General features: G+C 39.5%; 1 pseudogene; it reads left to right on the top strand.

Moving 5' to 3' along the window:
* The window catches only part of LOC135709157 (uncharacterized), a 72,965-nt pseudogene that overhangs the window by 25,687 nt on the left and 19,545 nt on the right, over positions 1-27,733 (top strand).

Here is a 27,733-nt window from a genome sequence, read left to right on the forward strand (position 1 = left end):
TGGTTGCCGAAAACAGTCAATGGGTGCCGAAGCCGACATTTACCCTATATGCTCACTTTTGTGCTTGGACAAAATAAATCATACACTACTAAGATTTTATTTTTTAGCCATCGAATAAAAACAAAATCTGAAGATTTGGCATCACGGCGTAGTATTTGACAGTTCTTGTTCCGGGAAGCGTGCGGATCGTACCATTGTGTTTTGTTTGCGTCATTTGAAAAGTGAAAAATGTCGGGAAAGCAGATTTCGCTCGATGTTAGAAATTTGGTGATCCGCGATCGTGAAAAAAGAATTTCTTTTCGGAAAATTGCCGAAAAGTACTCGATATCAGTTGGAGCTGTTCAGCACATATGGAAAAAGTACGAAACACGAGGAATTGTGCGGAATTTATCCGGACAAGGACGTCATCGTGCGACAAGTAATCGTGATTACATCAGAATTGTTTGAATGGCTAAGCAGAATCCGAAGTATTCGTCGAAGCATATTGTGGAATCGATGTATCTCAATGTAAGTCGACGTACTGTTCGGCGGCGACTTAATCAAAGCGGTTTGAAAAGCTGTTTGGCATCGAAGGGTCTTTTTATCAACAAGCGAAACCAACGGAAGCGCCTGGAATTTGCTAAAAAGTACGCCGGAATGACTGTGGACTTCTGGAAACGAGTTCTGTGGACGGATGAGAGCAAATTTGAGTTATTTGGACAGAAAAGGCGATCAAGGGTTTGGCGAGGTTCCGGTGACGCTCTTAAGGAACCATACATTCAAAAGACGGTTAAACACGGAGGCGGAAATATCATGGTATGGGGAGCATTTGCGTGGTCTGGTGTTGGAAGCTTGGCTCATATAAAGGGGATAATGACTGCAGATGTGTACATTGACTTGTTAAGTGAAAGTCAGGAAGCTACGCTACTGAAAACTGGCCTGGAATTCAATTACATTTTCCAAAAAGATAATGGTCCAAAGCACACAGTGAAGAAAACAACGGCATTTTTCAAATCAAATCGGATCAAAACGCCTCCCCAATCTCCCGAACTCAGCAAGCAATTGAGAATTTGTGGTCTTACTTGGACAACAAAGTGGATAAAGCATCGGCTTCCAACAAAAACGTTTATTTTGAAGCACTGGAAGCAGCGTGGGAGAATATCGGTTCAGGATATCTACAAAACCTCGTCGAAAGTATGCCAAGACGGTTGGAAGCAGTGTTGAAAGCAAAGGTGGTCATACCAAATACTGAAAGTGTTAAAATGTAAGTTGAAAGTTGAATTAAACAAGAATTTTCAATAAGAAATCAGGCGTATGATTTATTTTGTCCAACTCGAAATTCTCCTTTTACAACTTATAAATGATGATTGAGAAAGTCATACAATATATTGAATATTCTATACCTGCACAGTTTTAGCGAAAAACATACAGAATTATTGCAGAACAAACCATTATTGTATGTTTGAATCTACCTGATATATCGAGCTCCAATGAAAAAATATATGGGTGTTTGATTTATTTTGTCAAGTACTGATATGGTTGCATGCTCAGTAAGCATTGACGGTTTTTGACGACTCTGCATTGCAACTCTTTACTCGTGTGGTAAAATCAAATAAACGTCTGACAATCTGTGCATGGAATCTAGCAAACTTTGTGTTATCTCTTCACTCCACCATGGTACCATAGAGGTAACTCTTAGACTAGTAGGTCCCCAAGAAACGTGCTCAACTTTTTGGCTCAGCTCTGGTACTCTCTTCGGTCCCGAGCTAATCGAGCACTCCTCGAAACATGGAAAAATCCAATAACCCCTCATTTTATCTGTCAAACCTTCATAGAGAATCAAAACAAACATAGTGTAGTACCAGAATTTCAACTAGTATGGGGTACGTTAATCGATTTGCTTGGGACCAATTGGCTAGTCAAGTAGTGAGCCAATTTCAAATCGATAGTTTCGTATTGATTGTTGATGGTACCGTGAGGCCGTCTCTTCACGCAAAGCATGACAGTATCTTATGGGATTTTCATAGGAGTGAAAGAGTAAGGAAATGTCCACCATATTTCACGCACAGACGTTTGCTGATGGGAATTTACCATAGGAGTAAAGAGTTACAGAGTGGCCGAAAAGGCGATTTGTATATTACCATTTTTTTCGACTTACTCTACAGGGGGCTTATCAAAGGATTTTTTAACTAGTTTTTTCATGCCGGTTAGAAGCGAACCAAAAGCGTTACTAACCAGTAATATTTTTCACTGATTTTAGTAAGTCAACTTATCAATGTGTTGATTTCAGCACGATATTTACTGTTCATGGATATTAACGTTTACATAATAAAAAAGTCGAAATTTTTCTGATAAAGCAAGAAATAAAATTAGGGGAAGTGTGTTTTAGGCCCTAATAGTGTCCGAATTGGCTCTTACTTAAATGCAGGCATAACATTTGATACGCTCACGCAAACCAACAACATTTTCGGATAGGGGCAACTATCTCCTTTCCGAAAGTGGTATTGGTTTGTGTGGGCGTACTTTGATTCGGGTGGAAAGGGCCTTAGAAAGTTTGTATACAAATGCTTTTGTGCCGTTATCAAATGTTATGTCTGAAATATAAGGTTTATATTACACATTTTTACATTAGTTTCTTTTTTTTACGATCCAAGGTTCGAAAATATGTTTAATTTGAAAATATATTTCAAATTTGATTTAGGCCCTAGGGCAAAAAACTGAACCACAGGTGTGAAAACCAGAAAACTAACCCTACGTAAAATAGATCCAAACGATTAGTGCTTAATCTCGACAGGAAAAATAGCCATTCCTGGTAACTATGAGATAGCTAACTGGGAGTCTTAGCCTGGGACCTTAGCCTTAGTAGTCGAGCAAAGTTTGTTAGGATCGAGGGGGACGACTCTACTATGCAGGAAAGATTGTGTTTTGCTGTGGCTAGCTGCGCGCACGCTGAGTAGATAGAAAGAAGATTGACGACGATTTCCTGCAAAAAGATGATGCGCGATGCAAGTAGATGCAAGAAATGAAAGAAGATTTTTCGAAGATTGATTCACTAGTGTAAGATTTGTTGAGCATCTAGACTATAGATTTAGATGTGTCGCCCCCCTCGGTTAGGATTATGTTTCGCCCCTCTTTCCCTTTTAGATATATCTTTCCACGTTTTAGTACAAAGTAATTGGAGTAGATCTTTGTGTTGGGGTTTGAGCAAAAGTTTGCAATTGGCCGCAGTTGAGAAACGTATAGAAGGTTGAATCCTTGGGTATTACAGTTATCGAAGCGCTCGATTTGATTTACCGTCTTGCTTGCGAAATTTATTTCATATTTTCAACGTAAACCGGGCCACTTGTTGCTAAATTATACCAACAATCAATACGAAACTAACGATTTTAAATTGGCTCACCACTTTAGTATCCTATTGGTCCCAAGCAAACGATTAACGTACCCTATTCTAGTTGAAATTCTATTACTACACTATGTTTGTTTTGATTCGCTATGAAAGTTTGACAGATAACATCAGGGGTGTGTGGATTCATGCAGAACATGCAGGGGTGAGTGAAATAGCTTGGGACTGCTTGGGACCGTTGTTCTGGTACTGAGTGAGCCAAAAATAATAATAATTTTCTTCGGGACCCAGTGGTCTTAGAGTTACCTCTATGATTATACTGCTTCTCTCTGGATTTCAAAATGTCTGCAGTAAACTACTAATTTGCGCAGTCATATTTTTTTTGTTGAATTCAAATGTTGATGCAATTGGTTCCAAACAATTAGAAAAAGTTTAACAAAAAAAAAACTGGTACACATGTACATTCTTCTTTTAAGTTTACAGAAATAAAAAAGAAAAAAATAACCGCGTAAATTTATAATAAGAATTAATCAAGTATTCGCGTGGAGTTTCCTAAAAAATTTGCTACAATTACAGAAAAACAATACGCATCGCTTTCAAAATTGGGCAGTAAACAGTTAACATATAATAGCTTACAATGACATTTCAAGATTAAAAGTTGGGTGGCAGATAATTGCATAAAATAAAGTTGAAAAATGTCTGATTTTTTAAATGCAAACGTTAATATACACACTTAGAAATAAGTAATTTTACACGTGATGGAATCCATATTTCACATTAAGGATGAGACGTAAACAAACATGTTATGTAATATTAAGTGCTGCGTGACTGAAAAATTCATTAATCAATGAAAAGTACGTTTGATTGAGCTGAATACCACGTCTGTTATGACTCAATCTTATGTTAAAATTGACGCTAGTATATGCCAGTCTCAGAGCACCTAAATTGACATGATTTTTTTTAAGTGTGTACGTTTTGATGTGTGAAGCTATGCACACAGCTAAAAAAAAGTAGTGTAACTTTCCGTTACTATGATGCACATAAATGGAGCGTCATAAATCATACAAGTTTAAATTAAAGATCGTGTAAATTTATGAGACATGTCATGCAATATTCCATATATTGTATGCAACTGTCCACTTTTGTTTGCAACATTTCTTGCAAGCTGCGAGTTTACGTGAAAAGGAAGTTTACATGTATGAATGTTTGCATGCATGGATGTTTACATCGCCAGTAAAATTCAGAATTTTTTGGTGTGCAGTTATAAATAAAGGACGAAAACAGTTAACGATGAACAAAGACATAAGTTCAGGAGTAAGAAGTGCTAGTCATAGAATTATAAACCACACACTTTGAAAAAATCACGTAAATCCAGATGCTCTGAGACTGAAACATACGAGCGTCAATTTTGACATGAAATAGAATCATAAAAGACGCGAAATTCAACTCAATAAAACGTACTTTTCGTCGACTAACGAACTTTTCAGTCTTTGAGCACTTAATTTTAAATTAAACATTTGTTAACGTCTGATCCTTAATGTCAAATATGGATTCCGTCACGTGAAAAATAGTTATTTCTATTATTATTTTAAAATAATTGACTACCCCCTTTACTCCCTTTCTCATGTTACAGCTTGTATAATAAATTTGACAGATCGATGTCTTTCTATACCGCTTGAAATCACTGAAATGGGGTCGATTTTTTATGATCGAATTCCACATATGTTATGTGATTATCTGTAAAATTTTATAAGTTAGTATCACCAACTCGCATTATACCTGTTTCCGTCTTTAAAATTGTAATATATTCATATTTCTTCCATTATGCACCAAAGCTGTAAGTTTCACGAATTTGTATCTTGTTTCCAATTTTTGCGTTTCCAAAGTCAAAGAAGAGAAACCAAGCGAGACACGCGACGCCACTGTTCAAAACAGTGCTGATAAAAATCACTCCTTCTACACTCCACTTAGCTGAAAATGAAGACAACCTTAACAGATAGACCAACTACCTGCGTGCATTTGAATGTTGACACATTCTCTTGATCAAGGCAACCTCTAAGTATCTAAACCAACATTTGCTTTTGTTCATTCGTGGCTGGATGTTTAATATCGCCTGTGTTGTTGTTAAAATCAATATTCAACTTCATCTTGATGGGGATGATGTTGAGGATCAAATGCAAAATGATTATTTTCAAATTACAAATTACAGCGCTGTAGAACATGTGGTGTTATTTTTTTTTACACAGATTGATGGAAAATTATTGCATCATGCTGAATTGTTGATAATATCGCAGTTTGAGGCTCTGGAGTCGACAATATTCTAAAAATCATTTTGCCCAAAATGAATTTGATTATTTTGCCTTTGAGGATCGCTTCTGATATCGAAAATTTTGGGTTGGATAATCAAGCAGTGGCATATCAACAAACACGTATTCGTTGATGTATAGAGATTGCTAAAGTATGATTGTGTCAGTGATTTGTTTTCTTCGGAAAAAATTTCCGCTATGAAGTTTTTTTTCCCGATGAATACATTTTGCGTATACGTAAACGTAACTGATTTCGATGAAATTTGGCGTCGATTTCGTTTCAAATTATAAGCGATTTCATTCTAACTTATGACTAAAGTTCTATCATTTGACCGTTAAATACGGTATATCAAAAAATATCACGATATAAAGTCTGTTTTAAGTTAGTATTTGGCCGCTTCTTTTTAATTACGGTAGCGTCTCTAGTTGTCGTAGGAAGGAACTGTTGACAGTGTTTTGATCTGGAAGCAAGCTTGCAAATGCTCATTACAGTTAAAATGCTATTTTTTGGATTTATGAAGCTATGAGATATTTTAATGATAATTCTTATTAGCAAGATGCAAGAAGAAATAGTAAAGTGTGTGTATGACACATAAAACATGCCAATTAAGCATTCAGAGGGTCACAATAGCGATTAGCTGTAACGATGAGCAACGCGATGAGCGAGCAATCAACAATCATAAAATCCGTAATTGTGACCTTCTGAGAGCAAAATTGACAAATTTTATATGTCATACACAAACTTTACCACCTCTTCTTGCATCTTACAAATAAAAATTATCATTATAGTATCTCATTGTTTCATAATCACGAAAAATAGCATTTAAGCTGTAATGAGCAATTGCAAGCCTGTCTGGAAGTATTGTTAATTCAGTGTTGAAAATTTCATCAGGATGTATACACAAGTTTAAAAGTTAGGAGCTGTTCATTAGCTACGTAGACATTTTTTTTTGTATTCTTGCCCTTCCACTACCCTGCGTAGGCAATTGTCCATACACAGTTTTTCTTTTAAATTTGTATGGGCCGTGGGTAAATTGTCAGCCCCCCTCCCCTTCCAAACTGTCTTCGTAGTTAATGAACAGCTCCTTATCGAAGATGGAACACGAGTGACGTGAAAAAATTCTGCACACTCACATTGAAAACCCAACGTGGTTAGGAGGAATATCGCAAAGGTTCTCAAATTTCCAAAATCGACTGTAAATACCGTGCATAAACGTTACCGGGAAACACAAACGTTGCATCACGAAAAACAAACAACTATCATATGACAACCATAAGTTGCTACAACCATAGAGGTAGCTCTACGACTTGATGGTTCCGAAGAAACGTGCTCAAATTTTTCGATCAGCCCTGGCACTCTCTTCGGTCCCAAGCTAATCGATACACCCGTCGAAGCATAGGAAAATTCACGAACCACACATTTTATCTGTCAAAACAAAAAAATGTAGTACTAGAATTTCGTATAGAATGGGGTACGCTTAAAGATGTACTTGGGACCGATAGACTAGTCATTTTTTTTTCCTTTGGTTTGTTTTTTCCGTCGATCTTGTTTTCCGTGCTGAGCACCAATGCTACCGACGTGCCAGGAAGGCAGCTCCCACACCTGGACCCTACCTATCGACCCATCAACTCATGAACCGGGGACCAACGGCTTTACTTCCCATCCGAAGGAAGGCGTGATCAGAGATGTTATGCCTCAGAACATCCCGGCGGCGCCGACTGGGATTGAACCCAGGCCTTCTGGGGTGAGAGGTAATCATATAGACTAGTCATGAAGTGAGTCGATTTAAAATCGTTAGTTTCCACCGCTTGAAGCTAACGAATTTAAATTGGCTCACTACTTGACTAGCCTATTGGTCCCAAGCAAACGATTAACGTACCCCATTCTAGATGAAATTCTAGTACTACACTATGTTTGTTTTGATTCGCTATGAAAGTTTGACAGATTAAATGAGGGGTTCGTGGATTTTCCTATGTTTCGAGGGGTGCATCGATTAGCTTGAGACCGAAGATAGTACCAGAGCTGAGCCAAAAAATTGAGCACGTTTCTTCGGGACCTACTAGCATAGAGGTAACTCTAAGACCAGAAGGTCCCGAACAAACGAGCTCAACTTTGAATCTGGGATCTTAAAATTAAAGTGAAAGAAGAAATTTGAAACATCAAGGAATGTAAAAATGGCTTTAGTACCCAGAGAATTTAATAAATGGTCCACTGTATAGCCCTCAGATTTACGGGCAAGCGTCTTCTAGAAAAAAAAGTTTCTGTTAGAAGCTGTTTAAGAAACAAGCTTATAAAATAAGCTTCTAACAGAAACTTCTAAAAGAAGCTCATAGAATACGCTTTACCGTCGCTGCGCTCCTTTATTTAAAAAAATACCACGGGCATATCGGAAAATTTGAGAGTTACACGGTTTATGGAACATTCCATCGATACATTTTTTATTTTACATTACTTTGACTATATGTTTTTAGTATTACTTCTACGTGAAGTCAACGATTTACATAGTTGAAGATGCTAATTTCAAATAACAGACTGTAGTGGTAATTTTTATACGATAGATGGAGTAGATGAAAGCATAGAGTTGATAGTTCCGTTAGAGTACGGCAGTGTGAAGATTGTATATAGATATTAGAATAGCGAACTAGGACAACTTTTAAGGAAGGTACAAATCGGTTTTTTCATCTCTCTTTACCAAACTCCCCCTTTGGAGAGGGATGGTGAGGGGGAGTTTGGTAAAGAGAGATGAAAAAACCGATTTGTACCTTCCTTAAAAGTTGTCCTAGTTCGCTATTCTAATATCTATATACAATCTTCACACTGCCGTACTCTAACGGAACTATCAACTCTATGCTTTCATCTACTCCATCTATCGTATAAAAATTACCACTACAGTCTGTTATTTGAAATTAGCATCTTCAACTATATTTTACATTATTATACAGTATTATCCGACAAAATCATGGTCAAATTATCGGATTTTGAATATTTCAGTGCTAACATTTGAAAACGGCACAAAAGCCATTTGTAAACAAATGGTTTGTGGGCCCTTTACTCACTACTTGAAGTACACCCACGCGACACAACAGCAACATCGGGTAGGGGAAATTTTCCCCTTCCTGACGATGCTGTTGGTTTGCGTGGGCGTTCTTCGGGTAGCGAGTAAAGGGCCCACAAACCATTTATTGACAAATGGCTTTTGCGCCGTTTTCAAATGTTAGCACTGATTTAATCCGATTGTCCATATTAAAAATCAAAACAAACAGACAACATGCTTACAGCATAAATCTGAAAAATGACAACACATTATATTCAAATATTGTATAATCCAGCATATTCCAGATTAACTGGGTCCAGATTTTCGAGTCATCGAATCGTCGAATGTCGGTTAAGTTGGGGGATAGTGAAGTGAATTTCAGTTATGGATCGTTATTAGGGCTGCCATTTAGGAATCTAGTAGTGTTCAAAAATTGGAAATCTCTTTTCAAGTATTCGGCCAAACGGCATTCGGCCAAACGACCCATTCGGCCAAATGGCCGGATATCTCTCAGACAACCTAACAAGGAATCTCGATGTACATTTCAAACAGTCATATCTGCTTTGATCGATTCTCTTCATCGACTTTCTCTTTTCATAACCACTGCTATACAAACAGATTTCGCGCTAATTCTACCACAAAGTTTGATAAAGGAGGTTCTTATCTAGCGTCCAAAACGTCAAATACAACAGCGAAAGGTTTTCCAGCTGAGTTATTGACGAAAGCGAAAGTCGATGAAGCGAATCGATCAATGCAGATAGGACCTTTTGAAATGTTTATCTAGAAATATCTTAATGTAAACCGATACCTGTTTTATTAAATTTCGGCGATATAAAAGAACAACATTATCTTCACCCACGCGCTCGTTTACAATTTCTGAGAGACAATCAAATTTTCAAACGCAAAGCACACTGGAAAAACGTGATCCCTCTTCTTCTTTTTTTTTTTGCAACACCTTCTATCGAATTGTCTTCAAGTCTTCGAGGCAATAAATTAGCAAAATTAATCCAAAACAATTTGAGCTCAACGGCGCCGTGATTTTTTTTTCTCACCCTACAGTGTCATTCGCGCTCGTTGTGCTTTTTTCCATCGGTTCAAGATCAGAGTGGTTTCAAATTTCTCATTCATTTCAGCGCTTAGACAAGGTGACAAGAGATCAATCATGGCAGCACGATGCTTTTTTCGGTGAAACGTTTTTTTGCCATCATAATTTGCTGTTTCCAAGCCTGCTTTATTAAATGTAAATTTGAATCGGTTCCGCAAGGAGGCACCATTATCATCTATCAAGTGTTGTTTGTTGGAGAGGTTTTTTGTTTGAGTGAGTAGGTTGATTTTTGTTGTTGCTTGAGGCATATTAATTATCCAACTCAATAACGAGGATAGAATTTCATCATTTGAATTGCAAAGTTGGATTTCTGGAAAGCTTAACATGTTTCCATTTCCGAAAATAATTGCGTGACCTGATTTCGCTGCAGCCGTACATCAATGTCCAATCCCACAAGGTTTTCCACGCTAATTTGAAAAATAGAACTCAAACTCAATGAAACCTTCAGATACGTCTGTCAAAATTAAACAAACTCATTCAGCTACGAAACTCAAATTAAAATAAAAAATTGCTACTTCTCGGTAAACCAAGCAATTTCCTGCCGAACCAGGTTCTTTAATCTCATGCCAAATTGCCTTGCAACGTGTCGCAATCCAAAATACAAAATTATAAAATGGAATACGTGGAATTACGGCAGCATACTACACACATCCTTTTCGCTTTCAAGCGACATTCACTGACTGTATGAGGTGAAACAGCGCAGCAATCAGCCCCTCCTACACGATAGCAATTTAATCTCTGCAACACGTTTCCACCGCACGACAACGGCAAGGCGACACGGTATTGCTTCGCTTTTCTGACTTTGGCTCCAGAATGCGTTCTCTTCTGTTAAACTGTCACCCATCCTAAGACCAACCACATTTCACGGGGATTTTCCCAATGCAGCAGTATCTACGACTGCGACGTCCCTATACCATCTCTATGGGGTGTAATACTTGCAACTGAAGCAAGCTAGCATGTAAAGCACCTAAGTGTGAATTCTAACATTTACCAACTCCACAATTCCGACAACGACGACGACGACGACGACGACGGCGACTACGGCAGTCGTCTCGTCGTCCGTAGCTAATACCTCCTTACAAGACCGTCTAAGCAAACGTTCGTACCGGCACGTGACATCATCCGTGGAGAGGATTATCGAAATAAAGCGACAACGTCAAACGAGCCGAAACGGTTTGGTAAAATACTGCATCAGAGGTTATTTGTTCTTTTGAAGACGGAGATTTTGTTTGCCTCTTTCCTTTAAATTGAACGATTTTTGCCTGAAATTATTAATTACTTTGTTGGACATTTGTTCTAAAGTCTCAACATTTGAAATACTATGTACCTCGGTAGTACTGTACTAGGGAGGCAAATTCAAAATCATCTTCAGAACTTTAATGTGATCCATAAATGATAGGGGCCTCATAGGCTAGTCAGTAAAGGCAGGGTATTATCAAGCCGGAGGCGGCGGGTTCGATTCCCGGTCAAGTCGAGGGAATCTTTCGGGTTGGAAATTTTCTCGGCTTCCCTGGGCATCGAGTATCATTGTGCTTGCCACACAATATACCAATTCATGCATTGGTATTGGCATCGAAAGCTCTCAATTAATAACTGTGGAAGTGCATTTAGAACACTTGAGAGCACGCAATAAGCTAATATGCGCTAAGCAATAAGCTTGAAATGCGAACAAGAAGAAGAAATGGTCGATATTGCTCCCAATGCTCTATAGAAATTGAAAGTAGAGCTGATTGGGATATGAAATTATTTCTTGGGATATTTCAAAAGTTACTGGAAGGTGATGAGAACCGAAGTCAGCATGACTACAAAGTTGACATTAACCAGTTAAGACTAAATCAATAGTTGAGGGATTTCTCGATGAAGAAAAGCATGTTGGGCTGTTTGGATATCGAATAGTGTAATAACCTGCAGAACAATAATCAAAGACAATATCAACATTGGAATTGCTTTAAGCATTATTCCATGAGCGGTGTTTTGCATATCGGTTACAGACGGCAAGACGTGTGAAATCCGATTCTAATTCCTATGTTACGGTAGTAACAAAGGTAAGACTAAATAGCTCAGTTATCGAAAGTTTAAAATCCTAATGCTTATCCCCTTGGGGCAGCGAGGGACAAACTTGGACCCATAAATATCAAAAACTTGGTTTCAAATAAAGAGAGAATTTTATGTTTGATACGTCTATGAACAATAATGGAAACGTCACCACAGTCTCCATCAAGACGATCATTTTGATAAATGAAATAAATTGCGTCTCTTTTTACCTTATGGTCAGGTTTAAGGCACGTTTCAGTTATAAAATGTTTAATAGCTCGTATTTATATCTTTAAGAGATCGAGCATTCCAATTCAAAATATTTGATGATTTAAAATCCATTGCTGAATTTCAAAGTCATGACGATATTGATCGCAAATTTTACAGTACAACCTTTTGTTTGATTTGGAAAGGTTTGTGTAGCCGTTTTACCCCTGTTGCTTGAGTGCTTGGTGTGCTCTCGCTTCCCTATGTTGCCGGTGTTACTCGACCGCGCTCTTTATTTCTGTAGCGACAACGACGAAGGCAACTGGAAATCGTCTTGAACGGTAAAGCAGCCCTTTTCTGCTTTCAACACACAATCTTCCCGTGAAGAAAACCGACGGTAAAACGGACTAGCGAAACCTTTCGGACGATGAAAAAAAAGCGTTGGTTGTTTACTCTTCGAGAACTTTCTTGGAATCAATTTTATTTTTTGACGTTTATCGCATGTTCGTTTAGCGCGCAGGGTTGAATATATAGGAAAACTAATGCGCACGGTATTTATATTATTGGTTCGAATTCAAGTTAGATGTAATGCAAGGTAAGTACAATTATATAAATTTTGTTTTCAGGTTTCACATGTTGCAGGTAAGTATTTTAGGTATTACAGGTAAGTCTTTCAGCTGTTACATGGAAGTATAATAAGTTTCCTAACATGCCGCCCCCGTTGAAACCGTCCGTTTCAACCTATGTCGTTGGTTGACGATGATGTTGCTGGAGCGATTTCCACCAGATCCGAGTCATCCTTCTCGTTTGCACTGTCAGGCTCGATCGGGAGAAATGCTACTTCGGTAACTGCCGTTTGTATTGACCAGTGGCAGTTTTAACCACCACCACGCGAACTCTTCCATCTTTTCCAGCGAAAGTGTCGACGATCCGTCCAAGTGGCCATTGCAACGGAGGGCAATTGCCACGCTTCAACAGTACTAGTTGACCCTTCTGGATATCCATGGAAGGGCGTTTCCACTTGCTACGCTGATGTAACTGACTCACATAGTCACGTGACCAGCAACGCCACAGATTCTGGATCGAGCGTTTCATATCCTGCAAACGGGTGAGTCGATTAGGGGACAAATCGCTCAGGTCTGGTTCGGGGATTGATAGCAGGGGCTCCCCAATCAAGAAGTGTCCTGGTGTTAGTGCAGTCAAGTCTTCAGGAGAGTCAGAAACGGGAGCAAGAGGTCGAGAGTTTAGTATAGACTCAATTTGCGTTACGACAGTGAGAAACTGGTCCACCGAGAAAGAGTTTTGTCCCATAATACGGCGAAAATGATACTTAAAGGACATTATTCCAGCTTCCCATATCCTTCCAAAATGAGTAGAACGTGCAGGAATGAACCGAAAGTTGATGCCAGCTCCTGCGCAGTAATCGCCCCATTGCTTGTCATGGAATTGTTGCAGGAACTGTTGGTGCAACGATCGTAACTCGCGGTCCGCCCCGACGAATGCGGTCGCGTTATCGCAGTGCAACTCGAGGACTCGACCACGACGCGCGACAAATCGTTTAACGGCGTTTATGCACGCGGCGGACGACAAATCAGCGACGACCTCGAGGTGCACGGCCTTCACCACCATACATACGAATAAACCGACGTACATTTTGACCGACGCTCCTCTCCCACTCAATGGACGGACGAAAAACGGCCCACAGTAATCCATCCCAGAATAAGTAAAGGCTCGGGCTGGCTTCAAGCGAACGGATGGTAAAGGTGCCAAGATTTGGTTTGTTAATGTAGGTCTACAACGAAAGCAGGTTACGCACATCCGTACAACCTTGCGAGCCAAGTCTCGACCCCGGAGTGGCCAAAACCTTTGCCGAATCGTAGCGAGTAATAATGAAGGACCTCCATGGAGTGTTTGCAAGTGAATGGACCTCATGATCATCCAGCTTAATCGGTGATCAGCTGGAAGCAGTATGGGGTGGCGAGTGTCAAACGGTGCATCCAAGTTTCTCAGACGCCCGTCAATACGAAGAAGCCCAAAGTCGTCCATGGTTATGTTCAGGTTCTTGAGCGGTGACTTTGACGACATTTGGATGTTTCCGGTTTGTATTTTTCCGTACAGGCGAACTTCCGTGGGAAATTCTTGGAGCTGAGCGAGGCGAATCAATGTTTTCAGAGCGACGTTAGTTCTGGCACCAGATCAGAAACGTTTCGTTCGTGCTTCGTACGTTTACAATTGTTGTAGAATCGAAGACAGTATCCGGCAGTTCGTATTAGTTTCGCCAACTCGGAGAATCTGTCGAATATGGTTGAATCGACGTTGACTGAATGCAGTGAAACTGCTGGACACATCTCTCCCTCCAGCTCTTCTTTAGATGGCAAGGAAATTACTTGCTGAGGCCAATGCTCGACGGGGGAGGTAACAAATGTTGGCCCATGCCACCACGACTTGTCGTTAAGAATCTGGGTTGCAAGCGTCCCTCTAGAGATTCGATCAGCAGGGTTGACCTCAGTCGATACATGTCTCCACTGCGAACCCTTCGTAATACGTTGAATTTCAGCGACTCGATTGGAGACGAAGATCTTCCAGGAATTTGACTTGGATTTTATCCAGTGTAGGACAATTATTGATTTGTTTTCCGTTGATTGTTTTCCGTGTTTTCCAATTCCACAGACGCCAGGGAGGCAGCTCCCACACCTGCACCCTACCTATCGACCCATCAACTCATGAACCGGGGACCAACGGCTTTACTTCCGCTACGTAAGATTGAAAAACATTGCTAACTGCTTTCGGGGGCGTCATTTTATTTGAATTGCTCTTTACCCGGGCTTGATATATCGTCGGTAGTAGCTTGGTGGCACGGTGACTTTAGAGCAACCGTTTTTGCTTACTTAGCAAAAGATCATACGGTAGCACCCAAACCTGAATCCTGATCTATCTCGGGCCTCTATTGTAGAAAACCATTACTGATATAATTCGGGCTGAATGATACGGACAAAAACTTGTTTAGATTATATATATGACGTACGTTAGATATTTGTCAATAATATTATTTTTTAATATGACACATGGTAAAAACAGCAACTTGATGATTAAAACGGTGCTCGTTTGCCTTGCTTACTGAACAGAAGACCTTAGGTTCAATCCCAAGCTCGTTCACGTTATATGATCGTTAGGACATCAATTTAGCTTATCGTTTACCAAACGAACCCTGCTGCAAACTCAACTCTCTTACCCAACATCCCAGTGATTCCTCGTGGAAGTGCAGAGGTGTTCTCGGCTTCCATCAAAGCGAGTGTCACGTCAACACATTCCTACCCAAGTAACACACATCTGCCACAAAAAGTTGCAGCAACTTGATTGTGACTAAAATAAGTCAATTAGAAATTACCTCGTCTACTCTGTGACAACTGTGCTACTAGGGTACCCATTCCTTTCTTGACCTGGGTTCGGGCGCGACCGGCGCTTGTATTGCCTAGTTTGAGATCACCAGTTTTTACACATTGAGGATGATTGCTAGTCCCTAGCATCCTCTATTGGTTCTCTGTGAAATAACTAACTGAAACCCTTTTCGGAACGAGTGTATTGTTAATGGACCTGGTGTATGAGTCAAGATTGGCTTCTGTGATGGTTGGTATCACATAAAAGGTAAAATAGGTAGCACTATCTTCGTCTAAGTGTAAGTATCATTGACAGTAATCATAACTAGATGAAATGCATACTTATATGATAGGTAACTGGATCAACGATATTTTTTTTTCCTTTGGTTTGTTTTCCGTCGATCTTGTTTTCCATGCTGAGCACCAATGCTACCGACGCCAGGGAGGCAGCTCCTACACCTGGACCCTACCTATCGACCCATCAACTCATGAACCGGGGACCAACGGCTTTACTTCCCTTCCGAAGGAAGACGTGATCAGAGATGTTATGCCTCGTCTCGCATATTTTTGTAGACGTTATGCTTTTGATTATCTTATTATAATAATACATTAAAATAGTTATTCATTATATTATATTAATTAATATAAAAAAAAAATCGGGATGAGGAGGGACCATGAGCGCACCCAATTGAAACGATTTGGATGGGGAGAGTGAAGATGTCAACTCCCCGTTGCTAACATTTCGTGGATAAAGGCAGGCTCTTCTCCCCATTCATTGAGGTATCTTCCTGCTCGATGGCTTGTTTTCTGATCAAGTGGCCACAGCTATCGGACTAGTTTCCATGCGACAATGAGTGGAAGACCGCTATCACCATTATCAGCATAATTATCATCATTGGCATTTGTGCTATTATTCGGTCATTTTAACATTCTTTTTTTTTTCAAAATGGCATTATCCTCCTTTTTGAACACATAAATGCACGATAATTTCATTTGTAATCAGAATGACGTCTAAGACAAAGTTATGAGGAAAAATATTTGTTTTCTTGGAAAAATATAAATGGTAATTATTTGTTTCATAGTTGAAGATGCTGATTTCAAATAACAGACTCAAGTGGTTATTTTTATACGATAGATGAGAAGATGAAAGTATAGAATTGATAGTTCCGTTTAATTACCACTTTAGTCTGTTATTTGAAATTAGCATCTTCAACTATGTAAAATCGTTGACTTCACGCAGAAGTAATACTAAACATATAGTCAAAGTACATAACTCTGGATAGAAGCATACCATCAATTACTATCATTGGTCGAAAGGTACAGAAGCAGCACCTACCCCACCCGTGTCCTCTCGAGATCGTCAAGTCAACGATGACAGGAGCACATATCGTGGTAGGGGTAAACAATAGTTGCAATTTCCAAACCTACGACTGGATGCCTTCCTTCAAATAACAATTGAAGTGCGGTAAAAATAGGTATAACTGTTTCAAACACATCGTCGTTACTTGAGCGGTCGGCGATCATTGCGGTTAGGGGGGGGGGGACACCCCTCACCATCGCTCTCCAAAGGGGGAGTTTGGTAAAAAGAGATGATAAAACCGATTTGTACCTAAAAGTTGTCCTAACTCGCTGTCTAATCTCTATATGCAATTTTCACACTGCCGTACTCTAAACGGAACTATCAATTCTTTACTTTCATCTCCTCCTCATCTATCGTATAAAAATTACCGAGTACTAGTACAATACACTGAAGAAGTCTGCACATTGCAGATGAAATACGCGTATCTGTCAAGGATAAGCAAATAAGGTAGTAAAATTAAATGGAAATTACTAATCCTTCTCTCTCTCATTACACTTTAGTCTGTTATTTGAAATTAGCATCTTCAACTATGTAAAATCGATGACTTCAATACTAAACATAAAGTCAATAAAAAAAATTATTGTTGTAATTTGGAAATTACTCAAATAAGTGTTGAAATATTAAACAACTAAAATTGTGATTTTTAATTTAAAAAAAGGAAAACTTTAGACTTTATGAACACCTTTTTTCTCGTACTTAGAGGCTCAACTCGTTTTATAAGGTCGAATACCATGTTGGGATTGCCTCTTTTCCAAATATTGACATTGAACAGTGCTCCGCAATTGCAGAGTGTACTTGTAAATTACAAGAAGAAGTTGCTAAATGTGTTTGACACATAAGACCTGTCAATTTCGCTTTCAGAGATTCACAATAAGTGATTTAATGATCGGTGATTACTAAATCGGGAATAAAAAATAACACTTCTTCATTTATTTTTCCAGCAACCACGGTAGAATTGAATCTTTCTGCGGCGCACATGGTAGCAGTGAGTAAATTAAAATTTCCAACACGTTTTCTCCAAGATATCTCTTCAGATTGAAAACAGCTCTCGTCATTTTGTGTGAAATAATAAAAAGAGAACATCGATCAGATCCTTTTGCAATCTGCAGTTATGTATCAGAGAAAACCATGTTTGAAATTATTTACTCACTTGGGCACTTTCACCTTAATGTATCTTGATGAATACGATTTTCATTGTTTCATTTAATCAATAAATTCCTAGACCAAAGATGGTCGTTTCTTATCTTTTCTAACATCGACTAAACAAAGCTTGTTCCAGTTATCCTCGTGAGTGTTGTAGATACTGTGACAGATGTAACGAAGCTCAATTATACAAAATCATCATCTATTCATTTAGTCCTCTTATTTGTTTACGGTTGTGCCCGTGTATATAATGATAAACATTTCGACTTATTGTATTCCCAAACTCAACCGAAACATTTTTTTTTCTACAACTTTAATTTCTACCGGAAACGCTGCATGGATTCTTAATTTCTCCTTAAATGGCACCGATGATTCCGGTACAATATCCGTTTTAATTTTCAAGCTAATCTGTCAGTGCTCAAGCATTGCCTCTCTTTCCTTCGGCAGAGCACAAAGCTTGACGTGTGACACGTCTCCTCTGCGATGGCAGCTTGTCAGTGTCATCGTTTCACTTTTCATCTTGTTACCGAATTCAACTGCAGATGGAAAGTAATTTTTAAGCGATTAGCGTCGGCTATCCAAGTTAGACACACGACGTTAGAAAATACAAATAACAACGCACACAAAAAAAAGTGTAGTTGGTTCCCTTTTGAGCAGAGTTTTGGATGGACCCTATCATTATTTTTAGATTAATTTAAAAGCAAATATTTTTAAGACAGCAACATCGGACGGGTGCTTCTAATTTCGCTTATTTTCACCGGATGCTCGCTAGGTAACGAGCCGGCGATCATTATCCAAGATGTGTGGAAAGGTTGCCTTCGTTCATGCCCTCAAGAAAGCAATTTTCTGGTATCTTCTGTTACGCTCGAATTGTTCGCTAACTATCATCAACCCAAAAACCATACAGAACTCTGCGTGGAACTTAATTATGATTGTGTACAATTACGAAATTTAATAAACCCCTCCCTCTGCCACGGGTTGACTTCCAGCAGAGATGAGGGCTCCACCGCCACTCACAACATACGATAGCTTTCTGTCATGAGAGACTCTGCACAGCTGAAGAATAAGTTAATCGCTTAGAATTTCAATGAACCAAACCATCTACGTCGCTGTGTGGAGCAAAAATTCAGTAGAAGGAACCTAACGGCAATAATGGAGACAATATTTCTAGCTACAAAATGGTAAATGAGTGTTTCGTCATGGTAATCTTATGGAGATCATCATTTGATGTGATTTCGATGTTCTAAGTAGTGAAACACTAAGTTGAGACGCAGGCAATATTAATTCACAAACGATTTTTTATTTGCAAATCACCAAAATGCGAGGCATAAAGCCCTGCCAATTTAAAATCGGTACGTTTATTTCTTTTTGTCTGGTACAGTGATCCAAGTGGTCGTATCTGGATTTTTTTGACACAAATTAGTTCACAATGTATGTCTCTTAAAATCCTGTGAAAAAATAAAAAAATAAAATGTTTTCTTGAATTGCCACGCGATGTAAGTAAAAATTTGAGGATTGTGTTCAAAGCACGACCGCATTGTTGACGTAGAACTACGAGATTATTTTGCTATTTCCTTCTATAATATATAAATGACAAAATAAATGGTTTAGAAATTTAATAGAAAATAAGAAACACTTGATATCTTTCACGGATGTCCCTTGAAACTTTAATTAGAATTCACTTGAAATTATTTTCATAATTCCCTCAGAATTCAACACTCTCTGAATTTATTTGAAGGTCTTATAAGAACTCTCTTTTCATTTTTGTCGGAATCTATTTAGAATATTCATTAGACATTAATCTGTCCTCCTCTTTACAATCGTCATGTAATTTCACACAGAACCACCTAATAATTCTACTTTTTAATTTAACATTTGACTTGGCGTCGTAGTCAAAACTCTATAAAAAATACTTCCAAAAACTCCATTGGAATTTGCATCCTTATTATCTCTAGAATTCATTCTTAAGTTTCCTCTAAATTCCATTGGAATTTCCATCAAAATTTTCGAATAATTTCTTCAAAGTGATTATATCCGGAAGATCTAGAAGTTGAGAAAATTATTATTTTCCAAAGAGAGGACGAAGTATATTTTTTCCCGGTTCACCATCGAAATTCACGGACTTCTCCCGGTGATTTAGAATTTCCGGCTTTTCCCGATTTCCCAGATTTCCAAGTGAACCGTTTACCCTGTGTCCATTATACAATAAGTCTTATCCATCTGAATAACATTACTAGGGAAAGCAATCTCCTATCTAGTCGAAACACAGAAAAATAAACTAACTCAGAAAGTGAGTAAATTTTGCTCATTCGTAAGGATACATTTCTAAAGGGGTTGGCCACTCAGGTCATGAGTAACCTACCTGAAAGTGACTCAATCTCTGAATAAGATTCGTTTTCAGTGAATGTAGATTGCTTAAACTTTTTGAATCAAATGTTACTAGCGCTCTATGGTGAGTGAATTCTGAACTAAGAGGCCAATCATGCGATAGGTATTGTCCATCATAAATAACTTCACTGAATTCAGAAACATGCTTTCTGGCCGTGCTGTCAAGTTGAAACATGGAATTTTATGCAAATTGCACGCTGAGCTTGACTATCCAATATCCAATGTCTAGCCGAGATGGCAAGCTAAATTCATTGAAAACAAATATTACTCAGAGAATGCGTCTCTTCTACTGATTTTTATGGAGATTTTTTTTAAATCGTAGATTACTCATGCGTTGAAAACCTACGCTTTAAGAAAAAAAAATTCATACGAATGAGTAAAAGTGACTCACAACTAAAAGTTATTCACTTTCTGAGTTAGTTTCGTTTTCAGTGTGCAATGTAACGACTTACTTTACCAATGAGGCTAAGGTCTTGTTGTCCTCTGCTGTCCGGAGAAGTCGTCGCCACTCTACTCGATCCATGGCCACACTTCGACAGCCTCGTAGTCTGCGAAGGGTCCGCAGGTCACCTTCTACTTAGTCTTGGATCTTGCTCGCTGTGCGCCTCTTCTTCTTGTTTATGTTGGGTCGCTTTCTAGAACCATTTTCACTGGGTCGTCGTGCGCCATTCTTACGACGTGCCCAACCCACCGTAGTCGCCCAATATTTGCAATGTGGACGATGGATGGTTCTCTCAGCAGCTGGTGCCGTCCAGCGCTCTTGTGAGAGCATCGCGATTGAGTTGCGTCGTACGGCTGAGCAGGGCCCCTTCTCCAATATTCATTGATGCTTTTTTTTGAAGAATAAACATTATGTTTTTAATAAAAAATACTGAATTCGTTGAAAAAAAATTTTTTTTACTAGCTATATGACTGAAAAAAATCTCATTTTTTATTGAACACCCGCGGGTGCACCCGTCATTCGCCTCATCCACGTTACGTTATCTATCTGCACTCCTCCGTAGATGGTACGCAACACCATGCGTTCGAAAACACCAAGGGCGCGTTGGTCCTCCACGAGCATAGTCCAGGTCTCGTGGCCGTAGAGGACCACCGGTCTAATCAGCGGCGAATTTTATTCGACCGGAGCGTCCTCCAGAGTCCAATGTAGGCACGATTCCCTGGCATAATGCGTCTTTGAATTTCTCTGCTGGTATCATTTTCGGCGGTCACCAGTGAGCCCAAATACACGAACTCATCGACCACCTCGATTTCGTCACCGTCAACTCGGGGTAGGAGGCTAACATTGTCTTCCCTAGAACCTCTTCCTCTCATGTATTTTGTCTTTGATGCGTTGATGGCAAGGCCAATCCGCCTAGGTTCAGCCTTCAGTCTGATGTACGTTTCCGCCATCGTCTCAAAGTTCCGTGTCATGATGTCAATATCATCGGCGAAGCCAAGAAGCTGGATGGACTTCCTAAAGATCTTGCCACTCGTGTCTCAGCTCTTCTGATCACACCTTCGAACGCGATGTTGAATAACAGACACGAAAGCCCATCACCTTGCCGTAACCCCCTTCGAGGTTCAAAGGGACTCGAGAGTGTCCCTGATACTCGAACAACGCACATCACTCGATCCATCGTCACCATGACCAATCGCGTCAGTTTATCCAGAAATCCGTACTCATACATAATCTGCCATAGCTGATCTCGATCGATTGTGTCGTATGCGGATTTGAAATCGATGAACAAATGATGTGTGGCCACGTTGTATTCGCAACATTTCTGCAGAATCTGCCAAATCGTGATAATTTGGTCCGTAGTAGCGCGGGCATCCATGAATCCCGCTTGGTATTACCCCACGAACTCTCTTGCAAATGGTGATAGACGGCAGCATAGAATTTGGGACAGTACCTTGTAGGCGGCGCTCAGCAGTGTGCAATGTAACGAACACCTCTGTTTATCACTCGGCAACCAAACGATGACTGCAGTCAAACTTTCTACGTTTCGATTACTACAGCATTTGGATTATCATTCTATGCCCCTCTTTTTTTTCTGTATTTAGCTTATGGACGAGAATGAATAGAAAAAAATGCTACGATGTCCACGCTGTAGCGAACAAGCTCGAGGTCGACCCGTCCAACGTGAAACGCTGAATGAATAAGTATGAAGCTTTGGGCTTGTGTTGTTAGGGACCAACTTTCTGATGGCTGTGTTAGGGGTGATCACCTTGCGTTCGAAGAAAATGTATGAGAAATTTTGATGTTTCCATATTTATCAATTTTGATTTTTTTAATATATAACATGTATAATGTGTGACAAAGTTCAAAAATCTTACAAAACTACCGAATCGATCGACATACAAACCATAAAAATCCATTGATTATTTGCCAAGCTATTAGCATGTAAAATCTGACCAATTTTCGTTGCATCTTCCTGGATTGGCACCCTTCCCGAAAGAGGTTTCCTACGTCAAAAGAAGAGAATTCTGCACACAAGATATGAAAACCCTACATGTACAGTGGTACAGTGAACCAGAAACTGCGTCAGAACGTCATGATGGCTTCCAAAGCGTTTCCAGAACTTTCGGACGTGGATGTGGTGCTGTTCGCAGTATAGTTCGGAACATATGCATTAGGTAGGGTTTTTTCAAGCATCGGGCTATTAAGCAACCGAACCGGACAGTTAAACAATACATTACGGCCAAAACGCGGGTCCGAAAACTGTATGCATCCTTATGGGCGATGAAACGTATGTCAAATTGGACTTCAAACAGCTTCCGAGATAGAAGTTTAATGTTGCCAGGGGTCGCGTAAATGTTCCCAAGAAATATAAATTTGATTTGCAGACAAGTTTGCCGGTAAGCTGGTGATCTGGCTGGAAATCTGCAGCTGTGACCTGAAGACTCCGATTTTCATCACAACCAACCATATGAACGGACATTTATTGTTACATCATCGAATGTCTGAAACAACTGTTGTTCATTAGGTCCCACCGGGGCCCTGTCAAGTTTTGTCTAGATTTGGCGAGTTGCCACTGCAGTAAGAATGCTCAACAGTGGTATCGCGATAATTTAGTACCGTTATTGAGAAATCGAAATGTATAGGGGATCATCAAAGCTAAACTGAAGAAAAATGACAAGGATGCTATTTTAATGGCCCGATACTGGAAAAAATCAACCGTTGAGGTTGACCAGCAGCTTGTGCCAAAGTCAATGGCACGTATCAAGACCACAATCGAATTTTCATTCGAGAGGAATATAAATCGAAAACACCATATTGTATCCTTAAACTGCAATAAAAACATAACATTTTCTTCTAATAACGTTTAATTGAAATCCAAACAGATTCTGAGATACATCCGATTGAAAGCATGCCAATTCTAAATTGGCAGGGCTTTAATCCGCAGAAGGGATTGAGACAGGTGAATCGCAAGCTTTGTTTTTTGGTTCCTGTGTAAAACAAAAATCAATTTTTGCTGCGTATGTTTTTCCGCTAATTATTTAACAATTTTTAATTGAGTTTTGATGCTGCTGGTTTGGGGCTGGCACTGCGTCTCCTGGACTGTTTCGAATCAGAATTCAAACCAAAAACCTGACCTGATGCAGAACAAGGCAGAAGTGCTACGATTTCATAAGGGAATGATCAACATGTTTGATCTGCAAAAGTCAAGTTTCGCAAATGAGCTGCTGTTACGGCCCACACCTTGAAAATGAGTATCTATGAACGAAGTTAAAGTCGTTTCATTGACTGTTGACACGTATAAAGTCACGGCTCATGTCCAATCCTTTGAACCACGGCTTGTTCGATACCTGGGGGAGAATAGAATGTAACCATCTTCCCAGATCACTCTCATTCCATTTTTGTTGCCAGTTGGTGAGGATTTGCTGACGGGTAATTGAGAAAAATTCTGCAAAGGCGATTTGTCGATCAAAAATATCGCCTTCCGCTATGCCCACCTTAGCTAGCGAGTCCGCTTTCTCATTACCCGGAATTGAGCAATGAGATGGGATCCAAACTAAAGTGATAGTATTAGGAGCAGTTAGATTAAGTACTCAATTTAGCTCGGATTTCGGTCAGGAAATACGAGGAGTGCTTCAACGGCCTCATTGATCGAATAGCCTCCAACGAGCTAAGGCTATCCGTAAAAATAAAATAGTGATCAGATGGTAGTGAGGCACTTTGCTCTACTGCGTAGAATATGGCTGCTAGTTCCGCAACGTATACGGAACAGGGTTTTTGCAGTTGATATGAGGCGCTATGAAATTCGTTGAATGCTCCAAATCCAGTGGAAGCGTTTAAAGTTGACCCATCTGTGAAAAAACTCTTATTGTTACTGACATGGTGGTACTTGTTTCAAAAAAATAAGGCGACAATCATCGACTGATGGTGACGGATTTCTTGCAACATGGTCAGATCAAAATTTACAGAGGAGCTGTAAAAGTCTTGGAGGCAAACACGAGTGGAATTGAATGAAGAAGAGCCAATCTCTAGCGTCATGTACTCGTAATAGAGACTCATGAATCTTGTTTGAGGATTTCTGTCGAGCAGCTTCTCAAAATGTTCTATTACCAATGGGTTCATTACTTCATAACGGAAAAGAAACCGGAAGGACACGAGTACTTCGAGGCTCATCGTATGCGTCCAGTGCATACAGCCAAGCGCGATTCGAAGGCAACGGTATTGAACCCGTTGCAGCTTCAGGATGTGTGTTAGTTGATATGATGTCGAAAAATCTCTACGATGCATTGAACTTTGATAGTACTATAACAATGGCAACAAAAACCAGTTCATTTGAAATTGATAAAATTGAACAACAATTTTAGCAGAAATTCACGCAAGATTAGTAAATTTTTTTAACTGCTGGTATATTTGAACACTACCAAAATTAACGATTTGGTGCATCCTTCATCTTTCGGCTCGGTTATGGTTTTAAGAAAAATATCAGGGGAGATGGGGGTGAAATTCTCATCCAATGGAAGGTCCCCGTTTAATCCACACAGTGAATTAATAGTTAAGTGCAATACCATCTCTTTGATGGACTATATATTGAGGCTATTGACTATATATTACAATTAATATGTTTTTCGAAAATTGATAAATTATAGTTTAAATTGGTGCAATCAAAAAAGCCTACAAAAACTTGTTTCCAAAACTCTGAGGCGTTAAATGGTTATGCTTTCCAAACTACAATTCAGGGAGCGCATTATATCCCACTTGGAGTAATAAATTGTAACCACAATTTTTCGAATAAACATGCTCTATTGAGCCGAAAGATGAAGCATGTATCTAACAGCTTTCATCAATCATATCTTTATTTTTTTTTCAGAGATACCAGCTGTTTACCTTTGGTTTGTTTTTTTCCGTCGATCTTGTTTTCCGTGCTGAGCACCAATGCTACCGACGTGCCAGGAAGGCAGCTCCCACACCTGGACCCTACCTATCGACCCATCAACTCATGAACCGGGGACCAACGGCTTTACTTCCCATCCGAAGGAAGGCGTGATCAGAGATGTTATGCCTCAGAACATCCCGGCGGCACCGACTGGAATTGAACCCAGGCCTGCTGGGGTGAGAGGTAATCACGCTTACCACTACACCACCGACGCCGTTTACCAGCTGTTTAAAAGAATGCTACTTTTACATGGTTTAGTGCCAAAATTGTTTTTAAATTTTATCAATTTCAAATTACTTTTTTTCTAAAGTTCTTTTGTTTCCATTCATGTAGTATGTTTAAAGTTTCACCACCATTATATTAACTAGCAGCAAACATAGAATGGGCGAATCTCGCCCACTATAGACATTTTACCCCTCTTTTCCCTACATCAGTCTACATTTCCATTTCTGTAGCAGGTGTTTCTGGAACTTCTGGCCAAGATTATCCGGTGTGGAATTTTAAGCGAGTGTCAATCCTGAAAGAGTAAACCAAATCATTTTCTTCATAATGTAGAAGTTTTTTTTATTTTTGATTTTGAAACTGGTATATAAACGCTGGATGACACTTAAGGGGGTAGTCCACTCTGGTGGCATGAAAAATAGGTCATTTTCACGAATTTTTTTTTAAGGTAAATAATGATCAATTTAAAAAAAGGAATGCATGGTTTTGTCAATTGAAATGTCCTCTTTAATTGAGATTTTTTTGCACGATTGGATGTCTCCTGTAGCCGCTGCACCAGGTTCCCCAGGAGACCTCCCGTCTGAGTCGTCGTGGGGCGGGACGTCTGGCGGTCACACCATTGGTGCTGGAACAACGATTTTTTTGTGGTTATTCTCTGATAGATGACCCAGTAAAAAAAAAAATTGGCGACGTTTTGAAAAAAACAGTCCGTTTTTGTACCCTAACATTGGAGATAAAAGCTTGCACCAAAAATCCATTTTTGATTCTTTTGAAAATCGGCTACGTACAAGACTAGAAAAAAGGTACGTAACTCGATAATTCAATCGCCGTTTAAATCAAATGAGCCGTTTCTTAAACGCAGCGCCCGCCATTTTTGAAAACATCGTTTAGAGATAATCGCGGCAGCAGTTGGAACTACTAAGACACGCTGTTTCGCCGGTAACGGGCGGGTACTCCGAGCGCTGACCTGAGCGCGCTTGGAGCGTCTGGACACGAGTCCACTAATCGGCCTATAACTTTGGAACGATGTCATTTGCGGACTTGCGGTCAAGTCTATGTCAAAGTAGACATTCCAAAGTATTTTTGAGCTAAAAAAAAAAAAGATTTTTTGAAATTTCCAGAGTGGACTACCCCCTTAAATAAGCAGAATGTGCATTTTATGTATATTATTGAATATCTCACCAGATATCGATAGTCAGCATCCGATACCGATATTATCGAGAATATGATTTAGTCACAACACAAGTCATGATCAAACACGGGAATTTGAAGTATGCGGTGATCGCAATTGAATTCCGACTTGCCTGTATCAAAAGCAATTGATCCGAGCAAATTTAATCCGAATCCCATTTCTAGACTGGAACATGATTTGGCACATTCTGCAACCTGTTTGAGTAGTCTTAAAGTTCACTTCTCCTAGCGAAGAAATCCGATCCACACCCACTTTGGGCCTGGCTTCGATCTCAATGACATGTAACCGCCCATTCAACATTTCAATCGACGCAACGAGCTAAGCTCTAGTTAACAAAATTCCAACCTGATGTGTAGCTTTGTTCTTACATCTTCCTGTATCCATCTAATTAAAATCACGTCTGGTACCCAATCACCAAAGGCAGACGCAGATTTGGGAATGGTTGTGCACTTTGTTTCAACTCTGGCTGGGTGAATAGCGAGGTTCACCCGCTTGATTGATTAGATAAATGAGTGTGTAAATAAACACAAATTATTGATCTCTCCATCTTGGTTCGAATCTATTTCGCCAGGTCAGGTTTCTCGTACCTCGCTGTGGTTAGAAAAAAGATTCGTAACTATAGACTGCCGCACATGATTGAAACCTTTAAAGTGGAATCGCGGGTAATAAT

The sequence above is a fragment of the Ochlerotatus camptorhynchus genome, unplaced genomic scaffold, assembly GCF_037179485.1.
Source record: "Ochlerotatus camptorhynchus isolate MF236.1 unplaced genomic scaffold, CSIRO-AGI_Acam_v1.1 ptg000352l, whole genome shotgun sequence".
Lineage (NCBI taxonomy): Eukaryota > Metazoa > Arthropoda > Insecta > Diptera > Culicidae > Ochlerotatus > Ochlerotatus camptorhynchus.